The sequence below is a fragment of the Coregonus clupeaformis genome, unplaced genomic scaffold (assembly GCF_020615455.1).
Source record: "Coregonus clupeaformis isolate EN_2021a unplaced genomic scaffold, ASM2061545v1 scaf0598, whole genome shotgun sequence".
Classification (NCBI taxonomy): Eukaryota; Metazoa; Chordata; class Actinopteri; order Salmoniformes; family Salmonidae; genus Coregonus; species Coregonus clupeaformis.
In genome coordinates, this window is record NW_025534053.1 from 148,113 (window position 1) to 159,614 (window position 11,502).

Below are 11,502 nucleotides of genomic sequence, written 5' to 3' on the forward strand. Positions count from 1 at the left end.
CTGTCATGTTGGTGAGAGCAGTTCATCAGGTTATCAGAGCTGTTTGTCTTGCTCCTCTTGTTATTACTCTACTTGTTATTACTGTACTATGGGCGGCAGGTAGCCGAAGAGCATTTGGCCAGTAACCGAAAGGTCGCTGGTTCGAATCCCCGAGCCGACTAGGTGAAAAATCTGTCAATGTGCCCTTGAGCAAGGCATTTAACCTCAATTGCTCCTGTAAGTCACTCTGGATAAGAGCATCTGCTAAATGACTAAAATGTAAATTATTCACAACGATCAAACAAGGACTGTCATTGTACTGTTTGCCATATAATGCATGACAATAAACCACCAAACACATGTATACCCCCCCGTTACGATGTGTGTGTTAGACCCCCACCCACCCCTGGCTGTTATGATGTCTTATACCCCCACCCCACTCCTGGCTGTTATGTGTTAGACCCCCACCCCTGGCTGTTACAATGCGTTAGACCCCCACCCCAGCCCTGGCTGTTATGTGTTAGACCCCCACTCCACCCCTGGCTGTTATAATAATAATATGCCATTTAGCAGACGCTTTTATCCAAAGCGATTTACAGTCATGCGTGCATAAATTTTTACGTATGGGTGGTCCCGGGGATCGAACCCACTACCTTGGCGTTACAAGTGCCGTGCTCTACCAGCTGAGCTACAGAGGACCACGTTATGTGTTAGACCCCCACCCCACCCCCTGGCTGTTATGTGTTAGACCCCCACCCCACCCCTGGCTGTTATGATGTGTGTTAGACCCCCACCCCACCCCTGGCTGTTATGTGTTAGACCCCCACCCCACCCCCTGGCTGTTATGATGTGTGTTAGACCCCCACCCCACCCCTGGCTGTTATGATGTGTGTTAGACCCCCACCCCACCCCTGGCTGTTATGATGTGTGTTAGACCCCCACCCCACCCCTGGCTGTTATGATGTGTGTTAGACCCCCACCCCACCCCTGGCTGTTATGTGTTAGACCCCCACCCCACCCCTGGCTGTTATGATGTGTGTTAGACCCCCACCCCACCCCTGGCTGTTATGATGTGTTAGTTAATGATCCACCACTAAGATAATTTGTTTCCATTCAAGACAAAAATGTTTGTCTTTCTACCATAAACTGTTGATTGATGCTCATATAGGCGATAGACTAAAAGAACAGAGGAGTGGTAAAGAGTTCATAAAAGGTCTGCTTGTGGAAACAGCGGCATCATGAAGTGATTTATGACAACCTTACATAACACAAATGAAGCCTGCAAAAAACTACTGCCTGCACTAAAATACCAGAGAGATTGAACCTCGTACTATGTAGGTCTGTGTGTCTTAGAAAATATTTGGTCTGTTCCACCGTTGCTCTGCATGGTCAAGTTTTTTTACTCTGATGCCGACTCATTTTGATGGCCATAATTCATTTATTTGAACAGAACAGTAAGTAAGTATTGATGAGACTGTATGATTTTCCAGGTAAAGTGTACGGGAACTGCACAGACACGGGCTGGACGGACCCATTCCCTCCTTACGAGCATGCATGTTTCAACGAAACCTTACACTTACTTGGAGAGGTGGGTACATGTGTAATCTTAGTACAGTGGGGGAAAAAAGTATTTAGTCAGCCACCAATTGTGCAAGTTCTCCGACTTAAAAGATGAGAGAGGCCTGTAATTTTCATCATAGGGTACACGTCAACTATGACAGACATATTGAGAAAAAAAAATCCAGAAAATCACATTGTAGGATTTTTAATGAATTTATTTGCAAATTATGGTGGAAAATAAGTATTTGGTCACCTACAAACAAGCAAGATTTCTGGCTCTCACAGACCTGTAACTTCTTGTTTAAGAGGCTCCCTCTGTCCTCCACTCGTTACCTGTATTAATGGCACCTGTTTGAACTTGTTATCAGTATAAAGACACCTGTCCACAACCTCAAACAGTCACACTCCAAACTCCACTATGGCCAAGACCAAAGAGCAGTCAAAGGACACCAGAAACAAAATTGTAGACCTGCACCAGGCTGGGAAGACTGAATCTGCAATAGGTAAGCAGCTTGGTTTTAAGAAATCAACTGTGGGAGCAATTATTAGGAAATGGAAGACATACAAGACCACTGATAATCTCCCTCGATCTGGGGCTCCACGCAAGATCTCACCCTGTGGGGTCAAAATGATCATAAGAACGGTGAGCAAAATTCCCAGAACAACACGGGGGGACCTAGTGAATGACCTGCAGAGAGCTGGGACCAAAGTAACAAAGCCTACCATCAGTAACACACTATGCCGCCAGGGACTCAAATCCTGCAGTGCAAGACGTGTCCCCCTGCTTAAGCCAGTACATGTCCAGGCCCGTCTGAAGTTTGCTAGAGTGCATTTGGATGATCCAGAAGAGGATTGGGAGAATGTCATGTGGTCAAATGAAACCAAAATAGAACTTGGAGGACAAAGAATGCTGAGTTGCATCCAAAGAACACCATACCTACTGTGAAGCATGGGGGTGGAAACATCATGCTTTGGGGCTGTTTTTCTGCAAAGGGACCAGGACAACTGATCCGTGTAAAGAAAAGAATGAATGGGGCCATGTATCGTGAGATTTTGAGTGAAAACCTCCTTCCATCAGCAAGGGCATTGAAGATGAAACGTGGCTGGGTCTTTCAGCATGACAATGATCCCAAACACACCGCCCGGGCAGCGAAGGAGTGGCTTCGTAGAAGCATTTCAAGGTCCTGGAGTGGCCTAGCCAGTCTCCAGATCTCAACCCCATAGAAAATCTTTGGAGGAGTTGAAAGTCTGTGTTGCCCAGCAACAGCCCCAAAACATCACTGCTCTAGAGGAGATCTGCATGGAGGAATGGGCCAAAATACCAGCAGCGGTGTGTGAAAACCTTGTGAAGACTTACAGAAAACGTTTGACCTGTGTCATTGGCAACAAAGGGTATATAACAAAGTATTGAGAAACTTTTGTTATTGACCAAATACTTATTTTCCACCATAATTTGCAAATAAATTCATTAAAAATCCTACAATGTGATTTTCTGGTTTTTTTTTTCTCATTTTGTCTGTCATAGTTGACGTGTACCTATGATGAAAATTACACGCCTCTCTCATCTTTTTAAGTGGGAGAACTTGCACAATTGGTGGCTGACTAAATACTTTTTCCCCCCACTGTATATGCTACATCAATGGTTTTGTCTTTGATTCAGGACAAATACATAAAAATAAGGGAAAGCCATAGATGCTGATGTGCCAGTAGATCACACATAGTTCCTGCAACATCTGTCTGACATTGAACTGTGTCCAAGGTTACTAGCCTGGCTCCACAGCTACACCACGAAAGAGGGCAGAGGGTAATGGCAACTGGCACATTTAGCCCTTGGTCAGAGGTCACCTCTGGTGTTCCACAAGGTGGCATGGTTTCACCATATCTGTTTCTCCTTTACATGTCCACCCGAAAAGTTGTCTTCAGTGACACTCTGGACACTGGGTATGCAGACGATGTAGGGCTGTCCCGAGCCATACCATTAACCAGCATCCAGAGGACACTTCCATGGGCTTGGAGACAGCAGCTGGAAGAGTGGGCCACATCCAACAACATGGTCCTGAATGGGAAAAAGTCTGTGGAAATTCAGATATGTTTTTATAAAGACCATCCACAACCTGCACCACTAATCCTAGGAGGACAGAAAGTACCAGTGGTAACAACATCCAAGTATCTTGGTTTTCATCTAGACTAACCTCAATGGTGACACCTGGAGCAGTCATCTAGACTCTAACCTCAGTAGTGACACGTGGAGTAGTCAGTGAGAAAGGCCTCAAAACGCCTTTTTGACATTTCTTGCCAGTAATGTCCTACTGAAGATCTGGTCACAGTCTATACTACACTGGCCAGGCCTTGTCTGGAATACGGTGGAGTGCTGTTAGTTGGAGGGCCTTGAGGATCATCTCCAGAGGTGGAGCAGTCCAACCACAGCTCCCGTCACTGCAGAGCAGGCGAGAACAGGCTGCAGTGCACCTGGTGAAGGACATGCACACTCTTGACCATCCACTGAATGACCTGCTCCCTCCAAGAAGAGGTAACTGCACCACCAGGCTCCTGAGAAACAGCCACAAACTGTCCTGTCTAACTGCCCGTACAAACCGCCTGCGAAACGCCACTCTACCCACTGCTATCAGACTGCATAATAACTCCCCAAATCTTTTTTTAAAATCACATTTTAATATTTCAATTTCCATCAAGCGTTCTGTATTCTACTTATGTCACGTATTGTGTTATGTATTTTAAAACGAGTGTTTTGTAGTTATTAGTCATGTAAATTCTGCATTTATTCAGTTTTATCGGTGAGCAAGAAAAATCAACTCAAACTCAAAGGGGGTTGCAACTCAATATTAGGAAGGTGTTCCTAATGTTTTGTGGACTCAGTGTACATCAGATAAAGATGTGTGATGATCAGTTTTCAGCATTAGTTTGGGTGGATAATTTTTTATTACTAAACAACTTTTATTCATTATAAAAAGGCTATGAATCGACTACTTGTGTTTATGAAATTGTCTTTTAATACCAGATTAATTATTTTAGTAATTGATGATGAATGTATTTGAATAACTGTATTGAAGTTAATTGATCTGGCGGCAGGTAGCCTAGCGGTTAAGAGTGTTGGGCCAGTAACTGAAAGGTCGCTGGTTTGAATCCCGAGCCAACTAGGTCAAAAATCTGTCATTGTGGCCTTGAGCAAGGCAATTAACCCCAATTGTTCCTAAAAGTCGCTCTGGATAAGAGCATCTGCTAAATTACAAATATGTAATGGAAAATCATGTTTGTGCTGGGCAACATCTTCTCTTGTGCATAAATATAACAAACTGTTTAAAGTGAAATAGTTAGTGTCTATACAGTCCATTCTGAAAGTATTCAGACCCCTTGACTTTTTCAACAAGAAAATACGTTACAGCCTTATTGTAAAATTGATTTAAAAAATAAAAATTCCCTCAGTAATCTACACACAATACCCCATAATGACAAAACGAAAACAGGTTTAGACAATTTTGCAAATGTATTAGAAATAAAAAACAGATACCTGTTATATATTCCAGACCCTTTGCTATAAATCTCAAACATTTTCTCATGTCCATCCTGTTTCCATTGATTTTCCTTGAGATGTTTCTACAACTTGATTGGACTCCACCTGAGATAAATTCAATTGATTGGACATGGTTTGAAAAGGCACACATCTATCTATATAACATCCCACAGTTGACATTGCATGTCAGAGCAAAAACCAAGCCATGAGGTCGAAGGAATTGACCGTAGTTCTCCGAGACAGGATTGTATCGAGACACAGATCTGGGGAAGGGTACCAAAACATGTCTGCAGCATTGAAGGTCCCCAAGAACGCAGTGGCCTCCATCATTCTTAAATGGAAGTAGATTTGGAACCACCAAGACTCTTCCTAGAGCTGTCCGCCCGGCCAAACTGAGCAATCGGGGGAGAAGGGCCTTGGTCAGGAAGGTGACCAAGTATCCGATGATCACTTTGACAGAGCTCCAGAGTTCAGCTCGCTTGGAGTTTGCCAAGAGGCACCTAAAGGACTCTGACCATGAGAAACAAGAATCTCTGGTCTGATGTTACCAAGATTGAACTCTTTGGCCTGAATGGCAAGCGTCACGTCTGGAGGAAACCTGGCACCATGCCTACGGTGAAGCATGGTGGTGGCAGTATCATGCTGTGCGGGTGTTTTTCAGAGGCAGGGAGACTAGTCAGGATCGAGGGAATAATGAATGGAGCAAAGCATGATACTGCCACCACCAGAGCGCTCAGGACTTCAGACTGATATTTCAGTTATTAATAAATTAGGAAAAACTACTAAAAACCTGTCTTTTGCTTTGACATTATGGGGTATTGTGTGTAGATTGATGAGGGGAAAAAACGGTTTAATCCATTTTAGAATATGGGTGTAACGTAATAAAATGTGGAAAAAGTCAAGGGGTCTGAATATTTTCAGAAGGCTAAGCTATCATTGACTAGGTATTGGCACCCCATGTATATAGCCAAGCTATCATTGACTAGGTATTGGCACCCCATGTATATAGCCAAGCTATCATTGACTAGGTATTGGCACCCCATGTATATACATTTGTACATTTTAGTCATTTAGCAGACGCTCTTATCCAGAGCGACTTACAGTTAGTGAGTGCATACATTATTTTATTCATACTATTTTTCATACCCCGTGGGAAACGAACCCACAACCCTGGCGTTGCTAAACGCCATGCTCTACCAACTGAGCTACATCCCTGCCGGCCATTCCCTCCCCTACCCTGGACGACGCTGGGCCAATTGTGCGCCGCCCCATGGGTCTCCCGGTCACGGCCGGCTACGACAGAGCCTGGATTCGAACCAGGATCTCTAGTGGCACAGCTAGCACTGCGATGCAGTGCCTTAGACCACTGTGCCACTCGGGAGGTTATAGCCAAGCTACCATTGACTAGGTATTGGCACCTCATGTATATAGCCAAGCTACCATTGACTAGGTATTGGCACCCCATGTATATAGCCAAGCTACCATTGACTAGGTATTGGCACCCCATGTATATAGCCAAGCTACCATTGACTAGGTATTGGCACCCCATGTATATAGCCAAGCTACCATTGCTCATCATGTATTAATTCCTTGTGCTACAATCTTTTTCCTATTATTATAATTGTTGTATTGTGTTCTCCATTGTTGGTCAACATTTCACTGTTAGTCTACACCTGTTGTTTACCAAGCAGGTGACAATTAAAATGAAATGACTACGTGTTTAGTGAATTGTCTTCTAAAACTATACTGAAAAAATATATAAACTTGACATGTAAAGTGTTGGTCCCATGTTTCATGAGCTGAAATAAAAGATCCCAGAAAGTTTCCATATGACAAAAAGCTTATTTCTCTCAAATCTGGTGTACAAATTTGTTTCCATATCTGTTAGTGAGCATTTCTCCTTTGCCAAGATAATCCATCCACCTGACAGGTGTGGCATATCAAGAAGCTGATTAAACAGCATAATCATTACACAGGTGCACCTTGTGCTGGGTACAATAAAAGGCCTCTCTGAAATGTGCAGTTTTGTCACAACACAATGCCACAGATGTCTACATTTTGAGGGAGTGTGCAATTGGCATGCTGACTGCAGGAATTTTCACCAGAGCTGTTGCCAGAGAATTTAATGTAAATTTCTCTACCGAGAATTTGGCAGAACGTCCAACTGGCTTCACAGCCACAGACCATGTGTCACCGTGCAAGCCCAGGACCTCCACATCTGGCTTCTTCACCTGCAGGATCATCTGAGACCAGCCACCCGGACAGCTGATGAATCTGAGGAGTATTTCTATCTGTAATAAAGCCCTTTAGTGTGGAAAAATCATTTTTATTGGCTGATGGGTGGGCCCCTGTCATGTGAAATCCATAGATTAGGGCCTAATGAATGTATTTCAATTGACTGATTTCCTTAAATGAACTGTACCCCAGTAAAATTGTTGAATGTTGTGTTTATATTTGTGTTCAGTTAGTTAAAATCTTACAAAAAAGTGATGATGAATATGTTTGGAAAACTGCATTGATCTGCCAATGAAAAATAACATTAGTACATTAATTTGTACTGGTAAACCTATTTTGTATTCAGTTCTTCCATATTAGATCTGACAGTATGAATGGTTCTTATGGTTGTATTCAGTTCTTCCATATTAGATCTGACAGTATGAATGGTTCTTGTGGTTGTATTCAGTTGTTCCATATTAGATGTGACAGTATGAATGGTTCTTATGGTTGTATTCAGTTCTTCCATATTAGATCTGACAGTATGAATGGTTCTTATGGTTGTATTCAGTTCTTTTATTAGATCTAACAGTATGAATGGTTCTTATGGTTGTATTCAGTTCTTCCATATTAGATCTGACTGTATGAATGGTTCTTATGGTTGTATTCAGTTCTTTTATTAGATCTGACAGTATGAATGGTTCTTATGGTTGTATTCAGTTCTTCCATATTAGATCTGACAGTATGAATGGTTCTTATGGTTGTATTCAGTTCTTCCATATTAGATCTGACAGTATTAATGGTTCTTATGGGCTGAGTGCCTGGAGTGACTACAGTCATACCAAGTTGTCTTTGACCCTGTGATCTCACCAGGACAGAACCACACGTCTCTATCACACTCCAGCCCAGAAGGTGGCAGTGACGTACCTTTAACGTTGGTCTGAACACCACCAATAAACACCATAGAAGAAGAATGGATGCTTAGCAACAACCAAGGGGCCATGCAGCTTTCCACTGTTCCAAAGACTGTCTATTATATGGAACAGATTGGCATGTGACCACTCTAACAATGTAGACACGTCCTCAAGATTGGACATTGATCTGTGTTGGTCAAACTCTTCTCTATCATTAAATACAACAAAACAATGTTTAAGTGAAATATTTAGTGTTTGTCTGAAGCTGGAAGAAATACCTGAAATGAGCATCACAAAGATACATTTGACCTATGCACTAACAAGCTTTTTCAATATACGCAGCTTTGTCACCAGCTGCAGTACTGTAGCTTTATTAATCTACTGTACTTCAATCAATTGACTTGCAATGGATTTGTGCCACAAATGCTAAAAAGTTAGCATTAATATAAGATGAACAATAAATGACCAGAACTATATTGAGCGACAGACTGTTGAAATGCCCAGTTGATTATGTAAACAGTTTTGTAGAACTCTGGGATTGATGGTCCATCAGAGGGTGAGGCAAAAGTCTCACAGCGTTTAAGTTTTCGCTTACAAGACCTATAATTTGCTCAGTTCCCCAAAAAACTATTTTATATAAATAAATCCTGCTCCACTTTGGAAAGTAGAAGGAAGATTGTTCAAGCAACGCTTCTCCCAGTGCTTGATTATGGTGATAAAATCTACAGTCATACAGCATCCTCTGTTTTAAAACCTTTAGCACTGTGTTGTATCACTGGGGAAAATGTTCATATAAAAGTTAAATTAAAAAATGCAATATAAATACAAAATATGCCTTTTGAACACGGCACCCAAATATACATTTTTGACTAGAAACATTTTAAATGAGCCAATTTCTCTTCTATATTATGTATCTAGTCAAAACATGTCACTACACCTCTACACATCACCATTGGGACAATCCAATTTGCTAGTCTGTATTGTGCAGCATACTTATATTAAGTAATTTGTCACCCAGTACAGCCAGAAGAGGACTGGCCACTGCTCAGAGCCTGGTTCCTCTCTAGGTTTCTTCCTAGGTTCCTTCCTTCTAGGGAGTTATTGGGGGGTGGAACCAGAGAGGAAGCTTGTGTTACCTTTCTCACACCACTACAGTATTCATTTCAACAGACCCTTTCCATCCCCCATTGTTAGAGTTCAATATATGCCCAGGACTATATTGAGGTTCAGGCTGTTGTAATGTCCAGTTGATTATGTAAATAGTATTGTAGAACTCTGGTATTGATGGTCCATTTGAGGGTGAGTCATTGATATGAATATTCAGAATGAAAGAGCTGAGAATTCATGTAACACAATATTTCCTGTTGTGTTAATAAGCACCACAGCATTTTAGGCAGCAATTGTTCAAATCTGTCCAGAGTTTACAGACGCCAGGACAGCGGAGTCACTGACCACCTTCCGGAGACACTTGAAACCCCACCTCTTTAAGGAATACGTGGAATAGTATAAAGTAATCCTTCTACCCCCTCCCCCACCCCCCATAAAAAAAAGTGCTTGTCCCACTGGCTATCATAAGTTGAATGCACCAATTTGTATGTCACTCTGGATAAGAGTGTCTGCTAAATGATGTAAATGTAAATGTAATTAACAGTGAGGACAAACCCAGCCTGCCTCTCTCCTTCCACACTGAGTCCAAACCTACAGTCACTGGGTCCTGATTGTGACAGTGGAGCCCAGTTTGCTAAGCAGGATCCAGAGATGGCATCAGTGAAGCTGGAAGACTGCAGTCAAACACTGGAGCTGAATGTCAACATTAAAGATGAAGAAGAGGAGGAGAAGATTGGGAAATCTGTTTCTCATGGTAAGAGTAGGTTCTTTAGTGATCATATATACAGTACACCTCACCTGCTACTCATGAAAATACTTCAATTTATGTATTAATGAAGTCTACTAAAATGTTTATCTGACACCATAAAGACGATTAAAATATGCAAGCAAGCATTAGGCAATGAGTTGATGTTGACTAGCAAGAATTGGTCTGATAGTGGAATACTAAAGGTAAATAGATTTAATGACATTGTAAAATTAACGATTTACTTACATTTTTTAAATTGTTAATTGTTAGAGGAACTTGGGTTATGTGCCTTGCTCAAGGGCACATCGACAGATTTTTCACCTAGCCAGCTTGGGGATTCGAACCAGCAACCTTTCATATACCTTCCGCCCAATGCATAAAGCCTAAGTTACAAGTCAATACTGACATTAACAAAACATTAAGTATCTAAACATGATCAGACAGGAAGAGAAAGACAGAGAATCCATTGTTTGTGTCGTGGCCCATAGCTCATGGGATAGAGAGAATCCATAGCTTGTGTCGTGGCCCATAGTTCATGAGATAGAGAGAATCCATAGCTTGTGTCGTTGGCCCACAGCTCATGGGAGAGGGGTAAAGAGAAAGACGGTGTACACTGAGTGTATTAAACATTAGGAACACCTGCTTCTTTCCCTGCCATAGACTGACCAGGTGAAAGCTATGATCCCTTATCGATGACTCTTGTTAAATCCACTTCAGTGTAGATGAAGGGGAGGAGACGGGTTAAAGAAGGATTTTTTGTGTATGTGTTTCATTCAGAGGGTGAATGGGCAAAACAAATATTTAAGTGCTTTGAACAGGGTATGGTAGTAGGTACCAGACGCACAAGTTTGAGTGTGTTAAGAACTACAACGCAGTTTCCCGCAGTTTCAACAGTTTCCCGTGGGTATCAAGAATGGTCCACCACCAAAAGGACATCCAGCCAACTTGACACAACTATGGAAAGCATTGGAGTCAACATGGGCCAGCATCCCTGTGGAAGGCTTTCGACACCTTGTAGAGTTCATGCCCTGACAAAGTTAGGCTTTACTGAGGGCAGAAGGGGGTGCAACTCAATATTAGGAAGGTGTTCCTAATGTTTTGTACACTCAGTATATATCTCACCACAGCAGGTCAAGAACAAAAGAGAAAGACACATTGAAGCTAAGACCCTTTTAGAACCATTTGACCATGTTTGGATTGAAAATCGGAGTTGTTGATCAATAACATTACAGTTGAGTTAACTTCCAATCAGATATCAGACCTACAGTATGTTATCATAACAGAAGCTCAGAGGTGTGACAGAATGGGGGATGGTGAGATAATGCATCTTTCAGAATGGGGGATGGTGAGATAATGCATCATTCAGAATGGAGGATGGTGAGATAATGCATCATTCAGAATGGGGGATGGTGAGATAATGCATCATTCAGAATGGGGGATGGTGAGAT